Source organism: Cherax quadricarinatus, chromosome 8, assembly GCF_038502225.1.
Source record: "Cherax quadricarinatus isolate ZL_2023a chromosome 8, ASM3850222v1, whole genome shotgun sequence".
NCBI lineage: Eukaryota > Metazoa > Arthropoda > Malacostraca > Decapoda > Parastacidae > Cherax > Cherax quadricarinatus.
The window spans coordinates 58809359-58831889 of NC_091299.1; the positions used below are offsets into that span (position 1 = coordinate 58809359).

The window sequence follows — 22531 nt, forward strand, 5'->3', positions numbered from 1 at the left end:
AAAATCTTTTCATTCACCAGATAAAGTCCCAGTAATGACTCTGTTCTCTTCCTCTGAGGATGACTCTGACTCTTTGCACTCTATTTCTGAAATTAATGTCAAACTTCCAAACTGTCCTCCTCAAGGACCCTAGCCCTTTAATGATGGGGCTGTCAGAAACTCAAGCAACAAGTTTAACTGTGCTTCTACAGTCGTACCCTGATATTTTTTCGGATGTGCCGAAAAAATGTACATTAGGTTATCATGATGTAGATGTGGGAAACTCTAAACCTGTTAAACTCTCCCCCTACAGAGCTAATCCTGAAAAGCAGAGACTACTTCAGCAGGAAGTAGAATTTCTGTTACAGCATGGTTTAGTGGAGGAGGAGTCTAGTCCATGGGCTTCACCGTGCATCCTTGTTAAAAAAGCTGATGGAGGGTTTTGTATGGTGAATGAGGTCACAATCACAGATGCTTACCCTCTTCCTCGTCTGGATGACGTAATCGACTTTGTGGGTAAGGCTACTTTTGTGTCCAAGTTAGATCCCCTTAAAGGTTACTATCAGGTACCTTTGACAGATAAGGCGAAGGAAATCTCTGCCTTCGTAATTCCAGATCATTATCAATATACAGTTACCCCCTTCGGAATGAAAAACCCCCCCTCTTCATTCCAGAAACTTATTCATCAGGCTATTAAAGGACTTGAAGGCACGGCAGCATACCTGGGTGATATTGTTGTGGTGTCTGATATACTTGGGATCAACACCTATTTAGGCTTAAGGCTCTCTTTGAGACCTTTCAGAGTTCCCATTTAACTATTAATTTATCTAAGTCTTCCTTTGGCCAGGCCACTGTTTCTTTTCTATGCCATGAAGTAGGTAGTGGTAAAGTTGCTCCTAAACTTGCTAAAGTTCTTGCCATTAAAGATTATCCAGTTCCACATGATAGGTAATCTCTTCAACGTTTCCTAGGCATGATAGGATTTTACAGAAGATTCTGTTTTAATTTCTCAGATATTGTAGCCTCTCTTACCTCTCTTGCCAGTCACAAAGTTCCCTTTATTTGGACTTCAGTTTCTCAAGATGCTTTTGATAAAGCAAAAAGATTATTGTGTACTGCACCCATTCTTTTGTCTCCAGACTTCTCCAAACCTTTCTCATTACAGGTTGATGCTTGTGAGTCTGGGGTTGGGGCAGTACTATTGCAAAATGGGGACAAGGAGTTGCAGCCTGTAGCCTTCTTCTCTGCAAAGTTCCAGCTGCATCAGAGGGCTTACTCTACCGTTGAAAAAGAAGCCCTCGCGCTGGTACTGGCTTTGGAGCACTTTGATGTATACGTGGGACAAACTTCGCAGGTGGTCACTGTCTACAGTGATCACAATCCTCTAGTATATCTCCAAACCATGAAGAACCACAACACAAGGCTCATGCGCTGGACGCTAAGACTGCAACCATATTTTCTGAGAATTGTACATATTGCCGGCAAAGAAAATATGTTGGCAGACTCTTTATCAAGAGTCTAACAATATTATTTACAATAATTTTATATTAGGTTAGGATGTGTTAGGTTACTTGTGGTAACCCCTTCCAAGCTTTTTTTTTTTTATCCCTTGGTGTGGGGTTTTTTTTTAGTGAGGGATGCGGGCTACCGTCCGCCCGTGTATTGGACCTAAGCTAGCCTGACTGTCTGCTGTCTCACTCTGAGTTTAGGATTTGGCTTTTTGTCACGTGAAAAGCTGAGCTCTGTCTAAGAGTTGGATGGTTGAGAGGAAAGGCGGTCCCATTATTTTGTGCCATGGTGGCACGGTTACCACTGGGAGGTGGGAGCCTAATCCTGAGCCTTCTTGGGGTGGGGGTGTGGCATGCAAAGAGTACGTAACCTTTATTCGGTGCATGTACACACCCTCATTTACAGGCTATCTCCCCCAACCAGCGAACCAGGCGACTGAGGGTTGACGATGGGGCCCCGTCGTTCAACCAGTACCCAGGTTCCAGCCAATGAGAAAATGGTTTTGGCAATCGCAGAGGTTATGTGGGTACCACTCTCCTGTTTGCCCTTGTCATAACCATTCTAGAGCTGATTGAAGCATGGTCTGCTCTCTAGGGGCTTGTATTCTGCCTCGCTTACCGTGGAGTGCACTAATACCTATCACTGTACATAGTGTATATAGGGTACATACTTCTGTTCTAAATTGGTGAAGGATAATATAAGTCAAAAGTTTTCTGCTGTGTTTATTTTGCTCCCTTTACACCCAGGATAACAGGCCATTTGGACTCCTGGGTGTTATTACCCACAAAGTCGATTACGTCATCCAGACGAGGAAGAGGGTAAGCGTCTATGATTGTGACCTCATTTACCTTACGATAGTCTGTACACATATGAAACCCTCCATCAGCTTTTTTAACAAGGATGCACGGTGAAGCCCATGGACTAGACTCCTCCACTAAACCATTTTGTAACAGAAATTCTACTTCCTGCTGAAGTAGTCTCTGCTTTTCAGGATTAGCTCTGTATGGGGAGAGTTTAATAGGTTTAGAGTTTCCCACATCTACTTTATGATAACCTAACGTACATTTTTTCGGCACATCCGAAAAAATATCAGGGTATGACTGTAGAAGCGCAGTTAAATTTGTTGCTTGAGTTTCAGACAGCCCCACCATTAAAGGGCTAGGGTCCTTGAGGATGACAGAGTTTGGAAGTTTAACATTAATTTCAGAGAAAGAGTGCAAAAAGTCAGAGTCATCCTCAGAGGAAGAGGACAGAGTCATTACTGGGACTTAATCTGGTGAATGAAAAGATTTTAATTGATTAATGTGGTATGCTTTAGTTTTTGAGGTCTTATCAAGCGGAGCTACCACATAATTTACATCAGATAATTTACTTACAATTTGCATAGGTCCCGTAAATCTAGCTTTCAAGGTGAGGCCAAGTATAGGTTCCTGCACCAACACCTTGTCTCCTGGATGGAAGGAGCAGAATTGTGCATTTCTGTCATACCTCTGTTTCATCTTATTTTGAGCTGCCTTTACGTTAGCCTTGGCTAACTGATGTGCCACCTGCAACCTTGAAGAAGGGTTGTAGAGTGTTGAGCTAACGTCTTCTCCCATCCATCCTTCTTTGAGTGCCCGAAGAGGACCTCGTACATTGTGCCCAAAGATCAGCTCAAACGGACTATACCCGGTAGACTCTTGCACCATTTCTCGTACTGAGAACAGCAACAAAGGTAGTGGTTCATCCCAGTCTGTAGGAAAATGCATGCAAAAAGTTCTCATCGTGGTTTTTAACGTCTGATGGAATCTTCCCAAGGCGCCTTGGGACTGGGGATGATAGGCAGTGGATAAGTTGTGGATTATCCCTAACCTAGTTAATGCTTCCCTAAATGCTTTGGCAGTGAAGTTAGTACCTTGATCACTTTGAATAGTTTTAGGAATTCCAAAACAAGAAATAAATCTTGTTAAAGCTTTGAGAATAGCTTTAGTATTAATACTGCGCATGAGAATTGCTTCAGGATATCCAGTTACTCTATCCATAATGGTAAATAAATACTGATTTCCCGACTTTGACCTAGGTAGTGGACCTACACAATCTATAAATAAATCTGCAAAAGGGTCTCCATCAGTAGGTATAGGTTGGAGAGGTGCAGGTTTAATGGAATGTCCAGGTTTCCCTACCTGATGACATTCTTGGCAACACCGGATACGATTCTTCACATCCTGCTTTAATTTTGGCCAATAAAATTCTTTTGTGATTCTATATAAGGTTTTAGTAATTCCTAAGTGACCTAATGAAGTATTATGAGCTATATTCAATATTTGAGGTCTAACCTTTGTTGGAACTACTAACCTGTCAGACAATTGCCAGCCCTCTATCTCCTTACCAGTCTCAGTGCAGATCAAATAGTCATTTTTAAGTTCATACTTGACCAGATGATCGAAAGAGGAATTACTCATGGCTGCCTGAAAAGCGAAATTTAGAGAATGGTCCTTTCATTGTTCCTCCCAGAAGGACAGTCTCTCGGGCATGGAAACAGATATCTGGCAATCCTGCAACCTTGGAATAGGAAGGCTTGATCTGGGTCTGTTCACTTGATCTACGAGGCTCTGGCCAGTTTTCCTCGTAAAACAACGTGGCTATTCCGAGATCGAAGTCGTCCAAGGATAGGTCAACATTCTCGCTAGACAACCCTTGGGATGTTGCCCGAGTTATGGCCACCACCGGAGAAGAATTAATCATTATGGGTTCAGGACATAAACTAGCAATGGTAATGTTATTACCCAGTAATAACATGGTATTTTTCATGGGGAATCCTTCGGATACACCCACAGTCAAGTATCCAGTGTAATATTTGCACTGTTCATAAATTTTATGCAAAGGGACAATATATAGCTCCTCCAAATGCTTCCAATAAAACAGAGGAATTCAAGGAAGTGTTCCTTGAAAGGGGTAATATTCCCTCTCTTGTAAGTGAGCAATATGCTCCAGTATCTCTAAAGGTTTTGACTTCAGTTGTTTCGGAGTTTTCCTGAAGGGAAATAAGACTCTTACAGTAATAAGGGGCCATCCCTCTTTCTACTTCAATCAGGGACATGTTACTAGGGATATTAGAGATTTTCCCAATGGGTTGTGGTTTGTGGGGGCAGTTGGGACGGATGTGACCTACTTTGTTACAGAGGAAGCAGACGACAGGCTTACCCTTTACTCCCTGCTGACGTTGCAACTGGTGTCGCTCTGGCTGGTGTCTCTCTGGATACTCTTGTCAAGATGCACCATGTTGAGTAGTTTGTCTCTCACCAGATGGACCATAAGTTGAGAAGCGTGGCTCACCAGGTGACTTAGTTGGCTGACATAGACGTTCTCCCTCCGGCTGGCACTTCATTCTCCAAGGTTGACGATCTCTGCTTATGCCAGGCTGCTGAAAAGAGAGACGGGACCACTCGGACAAGGACCGGTTAGTTTCAAAGGTGTCAGCCAACCTGGCTACCTCCAATGCAATGGTTAAGTCACGATCCTGCAGAAAGACTCGAACCTCTGATCCCACAGACTCCAGCAGGTTGTCAATCAGAATAAGCTGCACAAGATCATCGAAGGTAGCAACACCACTTGCTTTATAGCAGCTGGTAAAAGCTTTGGTCTGCTGTCGCACAAAATCAACCAGGGATTGACCAAGCTGTCGTCTCTCTAGCTTGAAAAGCTTCTGATACTTAGCTGGGATACAAGTATATGCTCCCAACACTGTGGTCTTCACTACTTTATAATCGGAAAAATCAGTGTCATTTAACACTGACGTAAATTCCTGTGCCTTACCAAACAATGCTGTGTGAATCAACGATGCCCAATGCTGTTCCAGCCACCTGAAGGCTTGAGCCTGATTTTCAAAAGCTTCGAAAAATTGTTCTGTTCCTCTTTCGATCATCTGGTTCATTGAAGCGGGGAACAAGCTGTACTGCTTTCTGTAAACTAAAGTCATTTACAGAATGCGAAAACTGCCTCCTTTCTTTTCCCCTATCAAATTCTTCTTTTGCAAATGCTCTCTGTTCCCTAGTCTGCTCAAGATTGATTTTTGCCAGCTCAAGTGCCAACGCCGCTGATTCACCTTGAGACAACCCTGCTGCACTAGACTGACGATTTTGTTCCGTTGATATATCATCTTCCTCCTGCAAGAACATGGGAGTTTTGTTCCTAGCTACCGTAGAGGGAGGAGTCTGATGTGCCATCTCTTCTTCTCGAAGTTTGTCAGTGATCAGTGAACGCAGTTGCACAGCTGTAAGAGTGTGTTCGTAATCAATGCCAATGGAACGAGCAATTTGCCAACAACGCTGTAGGGACAATTTAGGTAGGTTAAACAAAGTATATGCCGACACCAGACGTTTGACTTGTCTAGGTGGCATACCCCAATGTATAAGTTATTTGCTATGCACAGTACGATTGCAGAATACCCCAACGTAACACGTTATTTGCAGAACACGCTTAGCTATGCACAGTACGATTGCAGAATACGCATACAAGGTGGATACGCAATAGCAAAGCTGACTGCAAAATCTGCACACCGAACAGGCTAGTAGCGAGCTGTTGAACAATCACACAATAGCAAGGCTGACCATAGCAAAGCAACTGACACGCAAAATTTGTAAAGTGTTGGCAAAGGTGAATGCAATGCCCGACAGCAAGCTACACTCTGTTCCACAAGATTGACCGTAGCGAAGCGAGCACACCGAACAAGCTAGTAGCTGTTGAACGATCATACAATAGCAAGGCTGACCATAGGAAAGTAACCGACACGCAAAGTTTGTAAAGCGTTGGCAAAGCTAAATGCAATGCCAGACAGCAAGCTACACGATGTTCCTGCTTCCAGCTTCACCCTAGGCTCAACCCTTTCTCTAAGTCCAGCTCCAGCTCTCGGACAGGCTACCCATATTACAACCCAGGAGTCCAAATGGCCTGTTATCCTGGGTGTAAAGGGAGCAAAATAAACACAGCAGAAAACTTTTGGCTTATATTATCCTTCACCAATTTAGAACAGAAGTATGTACACTATATACACTATGTGCAGCAATAGGTATTAGTGCACTCCACGGTAAGCAAGGCAGAATAGAAGCCACTAGAGAGCAGACCATGCATCAACCAGCTCTGGAATGAGAATGACAAGGGCAGACCGGAGATTGGTACCCACATAACCTCTGCGATTGCCAAAACCATCTTCTCATTGGCTGGAACCTGGGTACTGGTTGAACGATGGGGCCCCATCGTCAACCCTCAGTCACCTGGTTCGCTGGTTGGGGGAGATAGCCTGTAAATGAGGGTGAGTACATGCGCCGAATAAAGGTTACATACTCTTTGCATGCCACACTCCCTCTCCATAGGATGCTAAAAGCTAGTGATAGGGGCTTCTTGCAGTTCTTGATGAACACGGAGTTCCATGAGTCTGGCCCTGGGGCAGAGTGCATGGGCATGTCATTTATCTCCTGTTCGAAGTCATTTTGCATCAGGATAATATCCAATAGGCTTGTGTTAACCAAGTTCTGTGGCTCTCTCATAAAAAATTAATTTTGATCTTCGACTCTCAGTCTGGTTAGCGGCTTGCTAAAAACTGAGTCATATTGGGACTTGAGTAGCTCACTCATTTCCTTGCTGTCATCCGTGTAGGACCCATCTTGTTTAAGTAGGGGCCCGAGACTGTTCATCTGCCTCCCAGCATACATAAGGGGGATTACCAATAGACCCATGGCTGTCTTCAAGCAGGCACTGGACAAGCACCTAAAGTCGGTACCTGACCAGCCGGGCTGTGGCTCTTACGTTGGATTGCGTGCAGCCAGCAGTAACAGCCCCTTTAGTCAGGCTCTGATCCGGCAGGAGGCCTGGTCACAGACCGGGCCGCGGGGGCGTTGACCCCCGGAACTCTCTCCAGGTAAACACCAGGAGACATCTCAAGATTTGGGGTTGCGACAGTCAAGGGGATAAAGAGTGTTGCAATAATTGGTGACAATACTTGAGAAGCTTTTTTTGTTTATAAAAGCAGGCAAGTTGTTTATGCTTCCTGCCTTGTTTTTGAGGGTGTTGATTATAAGCGAAACATCTGGTGGGTTGGTTGAAGCAAGGAATAGTGTATTTGGGTAGGCACCTATGAGGTAGTCTGATGGACGGGTATTTGAGCTTGGTATTTTGTTCGCTAGATTTTTTCCTATGGTGGAGAAGAAAACATTGAGTCTGTTTGCTGTTTCAGTTGGTGTGAGTAGGGGTTCATCTGATTTTGTTAATTTGATTGTTTTGTTTTTGGATAACTTTTTAGTTCCAAGAATTTCAGATAGAGTTTTCCAGGTCTTTTTCATATCACCTTTGATGTTATGTAATCTATTTTCATAATACAATTTTTTAGATCTTCTTATCAGGCTGGTAAGAGCTGACGAGTAACGTTTAGACTGTTCTCTAGTTATTTGTCCCATTCTGTACTGTTTTTCATATTTGTGCTTTGTGTTAATGGATTTGAGGATGCTGGGTGTTAGCCAGGGACTATTCAATCTCTTTGCTGTGCTCTGTTTAGTTTTTTTAGGGCAATGTTTGTTGTAGAGGTAATGGGCTTTTTTTAGAAAATTGTTTATACATTCATTCATATTGGTGTATGTTTCGAGCTCATTTTGCCAGTCGATGTTATTCAGAGCTGCTATAAAATTGTTAACAGCTGTCTTGTTATGTAGTCTGAAGGTAACTTTAGTAATGTCTTGGGGCAATCTACCTAGATTAGTTATGAGAAAAGTTGGGTAGTGGTCTGTAGTGTTGTCTGTGATTATGCCTGATTTTAAAGGGGATATGGTGTTGGTCCATATGTGGTCTATTAAGGAGATACTAGTCTCAGTGATTCTTGTAGGTTTAGATATTGTTGGTAGCAACAGGCAGTTGCTCATAGTGTTTGTGAATTCAGTTACTTGTGGGTCCTGGTCATGTAGAAAGTTTATGTTGAAATCTCCTGTTAGTGGCAGGTGGTCTTTATTCATGTGTGCATCAGTAATCATGTTTCCTAGTTTTTCACTAAAGTGGTAAAAGTTTGACTGTGGTACTCTGTAGATGTTTATAACTGTAAGGTTTTTTTTGCAGGTCTTTTGATTTAAATTTGGCTATGATATATTCACTATGTACATCCCTTGTGCAAGATTTTTTGATACATTCGAGTTGATTTGAGTAGCATATAGCTGTTCCTCCCCTTGCTGGCTGTCCTACAGTTGTGTATGGCCATGTAACCAGGAATGGCATAGACATCTGTAATATCAGGCTTAAGCCAGGTTTCTGTGAGTGAGATGATTGATATATTGGAATGAAGGGAATTGAGTAATGCTGTGAGGTCGTCATAATGTTTGCTCAAGGTTCTGACATTGTAGTTAAAGATGGTTATGTTATTGTTTGCTCTGAATAATGTCTTTGCTTGGTCTGCTGTATAGCAATTACAGTTGCTGTTTGATTCGTGTAAATCATTTAGTAAAAAGTTTACATCAGGATCTATACCTGTAGTCATAAGAATGAGAGTGACTCTGCAAACTAGATTTTTTGAGTAAAATATTATAAGATTTATAGTTGGTAGGTAAGACACATAAGCAACAGTTGGGCAACTTTATTCCGAAACGTTTCGCCTACACAGTAGACTTCTTCAGTCGAATACAGAAAGTAGGCAGGAACAGTAGAGATGTGAAGACGATGTAATCAGTCCATCACCCTTGAAGTCGTAGAATTTTGAGGTTGTCAGTCCCTCAGCCTGGAGAAGTTCAGTTCCATAGTCAGGAACTATCTAGTTCCTGATAGATAGTTCCTGACTATGGAACTGAACTTCTCCAGGCTGAGGGACTGACAACCTCAAAATTCTACGACTTCAAGGGTGATGGACTGATTACATCGTCTTCACATCTCTACTGTTCCTGCCGACTTTCTGTATTCGACTGAAGAAGCCTACTGTGTAGGCGAAACATTTCGGAATAAAGTTGCCTAACTGTTGCCTATGTGTCTTACCTACCAACCTGTCGGTATTGTATACCATTTTGATGTTCAAGATTTATAGTGAATCTACAACTAGACTTAGGAATAAGACTATGTAAATATTCTAAAACTTATAGAGTACCATACACCAACAGGAGTCAATAAAGGTGTGATGTTAAATGTTCATTTATCCATTTTATTAGTGCTTTATATTTATTTGTCATTGTTTTCTGTATGTATATCTATATTTAATCTCTAAAAAAAATATTTTTTTAATACTTTTGGCTGTCTGAATTGGATTAATTGGATTTCCATTATTTCTTATGGGGAAAAGTAATTCGGCTAATGGCAAAATCAGTTAACCCTTTGAGGGTTTTCGTCGTACTAGTACGTCTTACGCGTAGGGGTTTTTGACGTACTAGTACTCATAAATTCTAGCGGCCTCAAATCTAGTGGGAGAAAGCTGGTAGGCCTTTATATGAAAGAATGGGTCTATGTGGTCAGTGTGCACAGTCTAAAAAAAATCCTGCAGCACACAGTGCATAATGAGAAAAAAAAAACTTTAACAATTTTTTTTTAATAAATCAGCGACTTTGCAGTGTATTTTCGTATGGTATTTATTGTTGTATTCTAGTTTTCTTGGTCTCATTTTATAGAATGGAAGACATATTACTGAAATTGAGATGATTTTGACTGGTTTTACAATGAAAGGTGCCTTGAAATTGAGCTCAAAGTAGCAGAAATGTTCGATTTTTACCAAACTTCAAAAGTAAACAAATCGTGCCAAGCGTGCAATACACGTCAACTGGTGAGTCTAATATTCTTTCACAAGTGCACCAATAATATTTATATCATTTTTTACACTAATGCAGTAGTCTGCATAACAGTAAATCTTATATTTTTTGTGAGAATAAAAATTCAAAGTGGAAAGCAAAAGAATATAAGAGGGGCCTTGAGACGTGACTAATGACTAGAGTAAATGTCATTTTAGTGCCAGGAATGTCTTTCTTGTTTATTCTGGACCCTATTCCGAAATTGGCATCTTTTGAAATTTGTGTGAAATTGGCAAAATTGCTAAATTCTGACCACTGTACTGGATAGTTGAATTTATAAATGGGTGGTTTCTTGCACCCATTCGATAGAAAAAATGGAGTTCTAGCGAAATATTCATGTTTTTTGTCGACTAGTACAGTGAAATTGGCCGAAAATGGGGCTCAAAGTGGGCAAAATCGCCGATGCATAAACATCGCCGAGACCGCTAACTTTGCGAGAGCATAATTCCGTAAGTTTTCTATCAAATTTCAAACTTTTGGTGTCGTTATGATCGGGAAAAGATTCTCTATCTTTTCATAAGAGAAAATAATTTTTTTTTTTTTTAAATTTGGCCGACCCTGAGAACGAGTTTCGGAGAGGGCCTGTCGACCCTCAAAGGGTTAAAGGCAAGCTCTCTAAAACAGATTAATACTGTTACCCGAGGGTCCATTGCATATCTGTGGCCCCTCTACAAACATGTACATCCTGAAGTCTACTCAACAGTCTTTTATCTATCAATACATAATCCAACAAACTACTGTCATTATGCCCTACATAGATATGAGATGGAAGTAAATGGTATAAAATACCGACGCAATGGAAATATAAACACATATTCAGTATAATGTGATTCTTTATTGACAATGTTTCACCCACATAGTGGGCTTGATCAAGTCAAAAACAGATCTACCTGGGTGAAACATGCGCGAGTATTTATAGGATGAGAATACTGGGTCAAGTGGAGAAAGCTGCATGTGACAACCTTCCAAGTAGAGAGATAGAGTCTGAAAATTAGGGTAGCTTTTAATGGCTTACATACTACTTAACCCCTTGACTGTCGAAACCCCAAATCCTGAAGTGTTTCCTGGTGTCAAAAAATATTAAAAAAAAAAAAAATTTTTCTTTTGAAAATTTTAAGATTATTTTTCTGATTGCTTTAGTTAAAAAAAATATAGAGATATAGAGGCATGAAGTTGGCAGAAAATGAGCAGCGTATGGCAACAGTGGCAACTTCCGCTCACTTAGTAAACTTTGGTTTACCTGTATTCGAAGGTTTCTTGTTTTTCACTATTTAATTTTTTCACATGACTTATGTCATGTGTCTTTCAAAATCTCTTCTCAAAAATCACTTACTCACCCACAACTAAATAAATACTGAATAATTGTATCTCATAAATTGTATCTCATATATGTATCTCATTATTGTATCTCATAAATGTCAACTTGTGACCCAGTCAGACTTTGTTACTATTTAACTTCATTACCTAACATAATACTCCATTCTACTGATTACACAGCAACACAGTAAATGACCATATGACCTGTCTTTGTAATACTCATTTGTACTAAATTGTTATCTGTTTTACAATATTTTTTGTACCACTGAATATATCATTGCTTAGTTAATCTTAAGTTAATTTTAAGCCTGCCCATAATGCTCTGCATACAAGGGGCTTTGGCATGCTGCACTTTAAAAATTTTATTCCTTGTACTTCTCTGTATCATGTTCAAATTAATGAATAAATAAATAAAAATAAAAAATGTGGCCTGTGAGTCCAAAGTAAGGTGCAATGTACATATATACACCCATTGTATACAACACAATAAGGGCACAAACATAATTATCAATATATTGTTTACAAAACTTGTTTACACAAACAAGCAATACAAAAATTTTTTTTATTACTATTGTTTTATAATATACAGTGGACCCCCACCTTACAATATTAATCCGTTCCTGAGAGCTCAATGTATGCTGAAATTATCGTAAGGTGAATTAATTTTCCCCATAAGAAATAATGGAAATCAAATTAATCCGTGCAAGACACCACAAAGTATGAAAACAAAATTTTTTACCACATAAAATATAAATTTTAATACACACAAACTGACACTTACCTTTATTGAAAATCTGGTGATGATTGATGGGATGGGAGGAGGGGAGAGTATGGAAGTTGTTAATGTTTAGAAGGGGAATCCCCTTCCATTAGGACTTTAGGTAGCACGTCCTTTTCCGGGGTTACTTCCCTCCTTCTTTTAATGCCACTAGGACCAGCTGACCATGGTGCAGCAACAGATGATGGTGGTGTAGCAGCAGCTGATTGTGGTGCAGCAGCAGCTGACCGTGGTGCAGCAGCAGCTGACCGTGGTGCAGCAGCAGCTGATCATGGTGCAACAGCAGCTGACTGTGGTTCAGCAACAGCTGACTGGTACAGCAACAGCTGACCATGGTACAGCAACAGCTGACCATGGTGCAGCAACAGCTGACCATGGTGCAGCAACAGCTGACCGTGGTGCAGCAACAGCCGACTGTGATGCAGCAACAGCTGACGGTGGTGTAGCAGCAGCTGACCGTGGTACGATAGTACATATTTCTCACCCTTTTTACCACAGAGTTTGCACTAGAAGCTTTCTTTGGGCCCATTGTGGCTTATTTAGCAGTTACAAGCACTATAAACAATGGAATAATACAAAATGTATTGAATGTATGCATGCAACCGGCCACCCTGGCTTGTAAACAATGACAGCAGGGCTGGATGGACAGGTTCAGGACGAGTCATGTTGGTCAGAATCAGCTGATGGTGGTGCAGCAGCAGCTGACTGTGGTGCAGCAGCAGCTGACCGTGGTTCAGCAACAGCTGACTGTGGTGCAGCAACAGCTGATAGTCGTGCAGCAGCAGCTGACCGTGGTACGATAGTACATATTTCTCACCGTTTTTACCACAGGGTTGGCACTAGAAGCTTTCTTTGGGCCCATGGTGGCTTATTTAGCAGTTACAAACACTATAAACAGTGGAATAATACAAAATGTATCAAATGTATGCATGCAAGTGGCCACCCTGGCTTGCAAACAATGATGGCAGTCCAGCTGAGGCGCTCAGGCTAGACGGACAGGTTCAGGACGGGTCATGTTGGTCAGAAACAGCTGATGGTGGTGCAGCAGCAGCTGACTGTGGTGCAGCAGTAGCTGACCATGGTGCAGCAGCAGCTCACCATGGTTCAGCAACAGCTGACTGGTGCAGCAACAGTTGACCGTGGTGCAGCAACAGCTGACGGTGGTGTAGCAGCAGCTGACTGTGGTGCAGCAGTAGCTGACCATGGTGCAACAGCAGCTGACCATGGTTCAGCAACAGCTGACTGGTGCAGCAACAGCTGACCGTGGTTCAGCAACAGCTGACCATGGTGCAGCAACAGCTGATGGTGGTGCAGCAGCAGCTGACTGTGGTGCAGCAGCAGCTGACCATGGTGCAGCAGCAGCTGACCGTGGTGCAGCAGCAGCTGACCGTTGTTCAGCAATTGCTGACTGTGGTGCAGCAGCAGCTGACCGTGGTGCAGCAGCAGCTGACTGTGGTGCAGCAACAGCTGACCGTGGTGCAGCAACAGCTGACCATGATGCAGCAGTAGCTGACCATGGTACGATAGTACGTATTTCCCACCCTTTTTACATATGATCGCTTGAGAGATATCTCCTGCTATCTGTTTTTCGTTTATCCACACCAGTAACAGTCAACATCTTCGAGTACTTGCGATCTCTGTTTTGAAAACAAACTTGCACCTTTTGCAAGAACAGCTTCCTTGATTGTCGTTTTGTTGGCCACAATAGTAGCGATGGTTGATTAGGGTTTGGTATACAACCTGGCCAGCTCCGAGACACTCACTCCACTTTCATACTTAGCAATTATCTCTTTCTTCATTTCCATAGTAATTTTCACCTTTTTTACCGCACGGTTGGCACTAGAAGCTTTCTTGGGGCCCATGGTGACTTATTTTGCAGGTACAGTCACTAAAAACGCTGTGATAATATGAAATGTTCCGATTGTATGCGTGGATGCGACTGCAGTGGCTGGCTTGTAAACACTGGCACCCATGAGGCAGCTGAGGCGCGCTCAGACGAATCGCGTGAGGTGAGGCAAAATTTTTGCGTTAAAATGTATCGTATGGATTTAATGTAAGGTGATGCCATCGTATGGTGGGGGTCCACTGTATATATAAATGTACAGTCACTGAACATGTTCCTAGAAGTTCTGCAGCTTGTGGAACTCTTTGAAACATGGTTTCATACACAATGGTGTTTTACACTCCTTACACATAAAACGAGTGTGTGTGCATTTTTGTGGGCTTTTTTTTTTTTTTTTTTTTAATGTGCAAAGACAAAACACCTTGTATGAGCAGTTTTCTTCAAAGTTTTAGCAGGCAGTTGTGTTACGTAGTTATCCTAGGTAAATGGTCGTGTGTCATTATTCCTTCCTTCCTACCATCCTGCATTCCTTTTCTACCTTCCTTACTTTTTTCCTTCCTTTCATCTCGTCCTTCCTTTCATCTCATCCTTCCTTCCTTCCTCCCTTCTTCCTTCCTTCTGGTTTCTGTAATATATATACACATATATAGTCACTGGATACTTTCATATAGCTGCTATTATCTTCATTCAGCAAGCTTGTGTTGTGTGTGAGTGTGTCGCTTCTAATTGTTCTTAGTCAGGGTAGCAGCTGTCAAAATGATATATTGTCTCACTACTCACTCCCCCTACTGCCTGTCAAAACAGTGGGGTTGGATGCTTGCTTCCCCTCCATCCTATCTAATTATCTTTCTCCCTCATTCTCTCCCTCATTCTTCATTCTCCTTCATTCTTCTGGTATCCTGGGCTATTATCTTCATTCAGCAAGCTTGTGTTGTGTGTAAGTGTGTCCCTTCTAATTGTTCTTAGTCAGGGTAGCAGCTGTCAAAATGACATATTGTCTCATTACTCACTCCCCCTACTACCTGTCAAAACAGTGGAGTCAGATGTTCACTTTCCCTCCATCCTATCTAATTCTCTTTCTCCTTCATTCTTCATTCTCCTTCATTCTTCATTCTCCTTCATTCTTCTGGTAACCTGGGCATTGCTTTTGGTCACAAACTCCTCAAAACCATGAAATTGATCTTCACTGACACTTCCATCTGTGTTAGAGCATCACTTGGGAAGAGTAGAGCCCCAGATTTCCTGGGGAGTCACATATTTCTTACTGCTAGGCATGTTGAACAAGGACTACTGAAATGGCATTCCCACAATGCACCACTGGCTCCCCGATTTTTTTTTATATGGTGCACACTGACCATGGAGACCCATTCTCTCACATGTGGGCCTACCAGCTTTTTCCTGCATGATTTGAAGCTGCTAGAATTTATGCATATTAATATGTCAAACACGGTGGCTCGTAGGACATATATATACAGTAGTCCCTCGTTTTTTGTAGCTAATCCATTCCTGGAGTTGCTACTATTATCGAAATCTACTATCTGCGAATCAGTTTTCCCTATAAGAAGTAATGTAAATACAATTAATCCATTCCTGACACCCAGAAGTATTAAAACAAAAAAAATTTTTACATGAAATATAGATGTAGTACATAAACAATGCAATGGGAAATGATGAATGAAACATTAACAGCATAACACTTACCTTTATTGGAGATTCTTCTTAGTGTATGGGAGACTGGAGGAGGAGAGAGATTGGATTGTTTACAGTTTGAAAGGGGAATCCCCTTCCAGCAACACCTCAGGTGTCAATTGCTTTTCTGGGGTTGCTTCTCTTCTCTGTTTCTTAATGCCACTAGGACCACCTTGAGAGTCACTGGAGTCCTGTCTCGCAAAATAACTGTGGAGAGAGCTCTGTTTCTGGTGTCTCTTTAACACTTCCCTAAAATGGCCCAAGACTTTGTCACTGTACATGTTGCCAACATGGCTTGCAACAACCTTGTCAGGGTGATGTTTCTCCATAAAGCTTTCCATCTTATCCCACATAGCAAAAATCTCTTTAATTTCTGAAGAAGGCACCTTCTTCCATCTCTCTTCCTCCTCTGCAGGAAGATTCTGAGCTGCGATCTGTTGCTGTTCCTGCTGAAGCTCTTGCAGCTCCTCAGTGGTGAGCTCTTCGTTGTGGTCTTCCACCAACTCTTCCACATCCTCCAAACTCACATCAAACCCCATGGAACTCCCCAGTGCCACAATTGATTTAACAACAGATATGGGCTCATCAGGGTCAGTCCCAAACCCTTCAAAATCCCTCTTGTCGACACAATCTGGCCATAATTTTCTCCAAGCAGAGTTCAAAGTCCTGGTAGTCACTCCCTCCCAAGCCATACCTATAAGGGTTATGCAGTGGAGGATGCTGAAGTGTTCTCTCCAAAATTCCCTTAGGGTCAAGTGAGTGTCTGTGGTCACAGTCAAGCACCTGTGAAACATTGCTTTGGTGTATTTCTCACCTTCTTTACCGCAGGCTTGGCACTAGGAACTTTCTTTGGAGCCTTGGTAGCTTATTTAGTACTTGCAAGCACTAAAATGAGTGGAATTTTATGAAATATTTTGTAGGAGCACGTGAGGGGACCTTCGCTCACTGGTAAACAATGCCAGACTGGCTGGGTAGGGAAGCTGCCCCGGCTCACACTGTGTGTACGCGTCCCGGACGAACTACTATTCGCGAGTCAACCTATGATTAGCGAGCCCATGTTTATACGAAAATATCCCTAAGATTTCCGAAACCTATGATTCCCGAGAACTACGAAAAGCGAGGGACCACTGTACGACCAAAGCAATCAAAGGGTTAATGCTAAAGAAATTGGTCATAGTTTGTTTAAGTTGTACATCTTTTTTTTATTTATAGTAGACAGTAATTTTACTCTAATTACAATAGTTTCAATAATAAATACAATGGTTCCTCGTTTATCGTTGTTAATCCATTCCTGGAAGTGCGACGATTATCGAAATAGACGATTTTCGAATCAATTTTCCCCATAAGAAATAATGTAAATACAATTAATCCATTCCTGACACCCAGAAGTATTAAAACAAAAAATTTTTTTACAATTAAATATAGATGTAGTACATAAACAATACAATGGGACATGATGAATGAAACATTAACAGCATAACACTTACCTTTATTGGCGATTCTTCTTAGTATACGGAAGACTGGAGGAGGAGAGAGATTGGATTAGTTACTGTTTGGAAGGGGAATCCCCTTCCATCAGCACCTCAGGTACCAAGTCCTTTTCTGGGGTTACTTCTCTTCTCTGTTTCTTAATGCCACTAGGACCAGCTTGAGAGTCACTGGAGTCCTGTCTTGCAAAAAAAAGTGTCCAGAGAGCTCTGTTTCTGGCATCTCTTTAAAACTTCCCTAAAATGGGCCAAGACTGTCACTGTCCAAGTTGCCGATATGGCTTGCAACATCTTTCTCAGGGTGATGTTTCTCCATAAATCTTTCCATCCTACCCCACATTTCAAAAATCTCCTTAATTTCTGAAGAAGGCACCTTCTTCCATCTCTCTTCCTCCTCCTCTGCATCAAATTCCTGAGCTGTGATTTCTTGCTGTTGTAGATGAAGCTCTTGCAGCTCTTGTGGTTAGCTCTTCCCTGTGGTCCTCCACCAACTCTTCCACATCCTCGCCACTCACCTCCAACCCCAGGGATTTCCCCAATGCCACAATAGATTCCACAATTGGCATAGGCTCCTTAGGGTCAGCCCCTAACCCTTCAAAATCCCTCTCTTGTACACATTCTGGCCACAAATTCCTCCAAGCAGAATTCTAAGTTCTGCAAGTCACTCCTTCCCAAGCCTTACCTATAAGGTTTATGCAAGTGAGGATATTGAAGTGATCTTTCCAGAACTCTCTTAGGGTCAATTCAGTGTCTGAGGTCACTTCAAAGCACTTTTGAAACACTGCTTTGGTGTACAGTTTTTTGAAGTTTGAAATGACCTGCTGGTCCATGGGCTGGATGAGAGGAGTTGCATTAGGGGGCAAGAACTTCACTGTGATGAAACTAAACTCCTCCACTATTTGCTCTTCCAAGTTTGGAGGATAAGCAGGAGCATTGTCCATTACCAGGAGGCACTTGAGTGGCAATTTATTTTCCAGGAGGTATTTCTTCACTCTGGGGCCAAACACTTCATTAAACCAGTCTAGGAAAATTCCCCTTGTGTCACCCATGCCTTATTGTTAGCCTTCCACATCACACACAAATTACTCTTGGCAACACTGTTTTTTTGAACACTCTGGGATTTTCAGATACACCAGTAAAGGCTTCACTTTGCAATTCCCACTAGCATTACTACAAAACATGAGAGTAAGCCTATCCTTCATAGGCTTGTGTCTTGGGAGTGCCTTTTCCTCCTGTGTGATGTAGGTCCTCTTTGGCATTTTCTTCCAAAAGAGGCCTGTTTCGTCACAATTAAACACTTGTTGGGATTTGAATTCTCCAGTGTCTACGCACTCCTTAAACTCCTGTACAAACTTCTCAGCTACTTTTTTGTCAAAACTGGCAGCCTCACCATGCCTTATCACACTGTGAATGCCACTGTGCTTCTTAAATCTCTCAAACCAACCTTTGCTGGCGATAAAATTACAAGCATCACCACTCGTTGCAGGTATTTTCTTTACGAGATTGTCGTGCAACTGCCTTTCCTTTTCACGTATTATCGACTGCATAATACTATCTCCTGCTAACTGTTTTTGGGTAATCCACACCAACAATAACCTTTCCACTTCTTCGAGGATTTGCAATCTCTTTTTTGTCAGCGTATCTACCTCTTTTGCAACAACAGCACACACTATTTCCTTTCCCTTCGCCACGATCGAAGTGATGGTTGAATGAGCTTTGCCATACATCCTGGCAAGTTCTGTAACACGCACTCTGTTCTCATATTTTTCAATGATTTCCTTCTTGAATTCGATCATGTTCCTCGCTTTCTTTACCAAAGGGCTTGCACTAGCTTTCCTTGGGCCTATGGTAACTTATTTAGCAGTTGCAAGCACAAAAAACAATGGATTATTATTAAATATATTGTATGAACCCGCAGGGTGATTGTCACATGCTGGTAAACAATGGCACACTGAGTATGAATGGTGCGGGAGACTGGCTTTGTGTGCGCAGTGACGGGCAGAAGGATACCGGACGGTTGCCGAATCATGAGTCCAATCACGAACCGCGAGGCTAAATTTTGCCAAAAAAACTTCCCGAAAGTCGGATTTCACGAGTCGATGCCGATGAAACTCGGGGGTCCACTGTATTACAATAATGCAATAGTCTGCATAACAGTAAGTCATCTGTTTTTTTGTGTGAATAAAAATTAAAAATGGAAAGCAAGCATAACAAAAGAGGGGCCTAGAGACATGACTAATGAACAGAGAAAATGTTATTTTAGTGCCAGGAATGACTGCATTGTTTATTCTGAACCCTATTTTGAAACTGGCATCTCTTCAAATTTGTGTGAAATTTGCCAAATTACCGATTCCTTACCACTTTATTAGGTAGTTGAAATAGGTAAATGGGAAGTTTCTTGTACTCAATCAACAGAATAGAAGGAGTACTAGCAAAATAGCTATGAGTTTGGTGGACTGGAACAATGGAAGGGGCCAAAAATAGGGCCTAAAGGGGGTGAAATCACCAATGTGTAAATATTGCCATTGTGTTAACCCTTCGACTGTTTTGGTCATTTTTTTTTTTTTTTTATCACACTGGCCGATTCCCACCAAGGCAGGGTGGCCCGAAAAAGAAAAACTTTCACCATCATTCACTCCATCACTGTCTTGCCAGAAGGGTGCTTTACACTACAGTTTTTAAACTGCAACATTAACACCCCTCCTTCAGAGTGCAGGCACTGTACTTCCCATCTCCAGGACTCAAGTCCGGCCTGCCGGTTTCCCTGAACCCCTTCATAAATGTTACTTTGCTCACACTCCAACAGCACGTCAAGTATTAAAAACCATTTGTCTCCATTCACTCCTATCAAACACGTTCACGCATGCCTGCTGGAAGTCCAAGCCCCTCGCACACAAAACCTCCTTTACCCCCTCCCTCCAACCTTTCCTAGGCCGACCCCTACCCCGCCTTCCTTCCACTACAGACTGATACACTCTTGAAGTCATTCTGTTTCGCTCCATTCTCTCTACATGTCCGAACCACCTCAACAACCCTTCCTCAGCCCTCTGGACAACAGTTTTGGTAATCCCGCACCTCCTCCTAACTTCCAAACTACGAATTCTCTGCATTATATTCACACCACACATTGCCCTCAGACATGACATCTCCACTGCCTCCAGCCTTCTTCTCGCTGCAACATTCATCACCCATGCTTCACACCCACATAAGAGCATTGGTAAAACTATACTCTCATACATTAATAAATAACAAAAAGGCACAATGGTCCAAGTCGGACCGAAACGTCGTCGTAAGCTTCTCTCTTTTATGTGCGGGTTATTTGTGTATCTCTCATACATTCCCCTCTTTGCCTCCAAGGACAAAGTTCTTTGTCTCCACAGACTCCTAAGTGCACCACTCACTCTTTTCCCCTCATCAATTCTATGATTCACCTCATCTTTCATAGACCCATCTGCTGACACGTCCACTCCCAAATATCTGAATACATTCACCTCCTCCATACTCTCTCCCTCCAATCTGATATTCAATCTTTCATCACCTAATCTTTTTGTTATCCTCATAACCTTACTCTTTCCTGTATTCACCTTTAATTTTCTTCTTTTGCACACCCTACCAAATTCATCCACCAATCTCTGCAACTTCTCTTCAGAATCTCCCAAGAGCACAGTGTCATCAGCAAAGAGCAGCTGTGACAACTCCCACTTTGTGTGTGATTCTTTATCTGTTAACTCCACGCCTCTTGCCAAGACCCTCGCATTTACTTCTCTTACAACCCCATCTATAAATATATTAAACAACCACGGTGACATCACACATCCTTGTCTAAGGCCTACTTTTACTGGGAAATAATTTCCCTCTTTCCTACATACTCTAACTTGAGCCTCACTATCCTCGTAAAAACTCTTCACTGCTTTCAGTAACCTACCTCCTACACCATACACTTGCAACATCTGCCACATTGCCCCCCTATCCACCCTGTCATACGCCTTTTCCAAATCCATAAATGCCACAAAGACCTCTTTAGCCTTATCTAAATACTGTTCACTTATATGTTTCACTGTAAACACCTGGTCCACACACCCCCCTACCTTTCCTAAAGCCTCCTTGTTCATCTGCTATCCTATTCTCCGTCTTACTCTTAATTCTTTCAATAATAACTCTACCATACACTTTACCAGGTATACTCAGCAGACTTATCCCCCTATAATTTTTGCACTCTCTTTTATCCCCTTTGCCTTTATACAAAGGAACTATGCATGCTCTCTGCCAATCCCTAGGTACCTTACCCTCTTCCATACATTTATTAAATAATTGCACCAACCACTCCAAAACTATATCCCCACCTGCTTTTAACATTTCTATCTTTATCCCATCAATCCCGGCTGCCTTACCCCCTTTCATTTTACCTACTGCCTCACGAACTTCCCCCACACTCACAACTGGCTCTTCCTCACTCCTACAAGATGTTATTCCTCCTTGTCCTATACACGAAATCACAGCTTCCCTATCTTCATCAACATTTAACAATTCCTCAAAATATTCCCTCCATCTTCCCAATACCTCTAACTCTCCATTCAATAACTCGCCTCTCCTATTTTTAACTGACAAATCCATTTGTTCTCTAGGCTTTCTTAACTTGTTAATCTCACTCCAAAATTTTTTCTTATTTTCAACAAAATTTGCTGATAACATCTCACCCACTCTCTCATTTGCTCTCTTTTTACATTGCTTCTCCACTCTCTTAACCACTCTCTTTTTCTCCATATACTCTTCCCTCCTTGCATCACTTCTACTTTGTAAAAACTTCTTATATGCTAACTTTTTCTCCCTTACTACTCTCTTTACATCATCATTCCACCAATCGCTCCTCTTCCCTCCCGCACCCACTTTCCTGTAACCACAAACTTCTGCTGAACACTCTAACACTACATTTTTAAACCTACCCCATACCTCTTTGACCCCATTGCCTATGCTCTCATTAGCCCATCTATCCTCCAATAGCTGTTTATATCTTACCCTAACTGCCTCCTCTTTTAGTTTATAAACCTTCACCTCTCTCTTCCCTGATGCTTCTATTCTCCTTGTATCCCATCTACCTTTTACTCTCAGTGTAGCTACAACTAGAAAGTGATCTGATATATCTGTG

General features: G+C 42.0%; 1 protein-coding gene across 6 annotated transcripts in view; it reads left to right on the plus strand.

The window, feature by feature from the left end:
• LOC138852422 (zinc finger protein 84-like) overlaps positions 1-22531 on the plus strand; it is a 75895-nt gene that overhangs the window by 48067 nt on the left and 5297 nt on the right. For 2 of the 6 annotated variants that reach the window (XM_070083060.1, XM_070083064.1), the window contains one exon: positions 19304-19541. The exons of 2 other annotated variants lie outside the window; for them this stretch is intronic. The gene's annotated coding sequence lies outside the window, so the exon portion shown is untranslated. Of the gene's footprint in view, positions 1-292; positions 496-1144; positions 2203-19303; positions 19542-22531 lie in introns of those variants that run through there. 2 more of the 6 variants (XR_011391743.1, XM_070083061.1) reach the window with 2 other exon arrangements.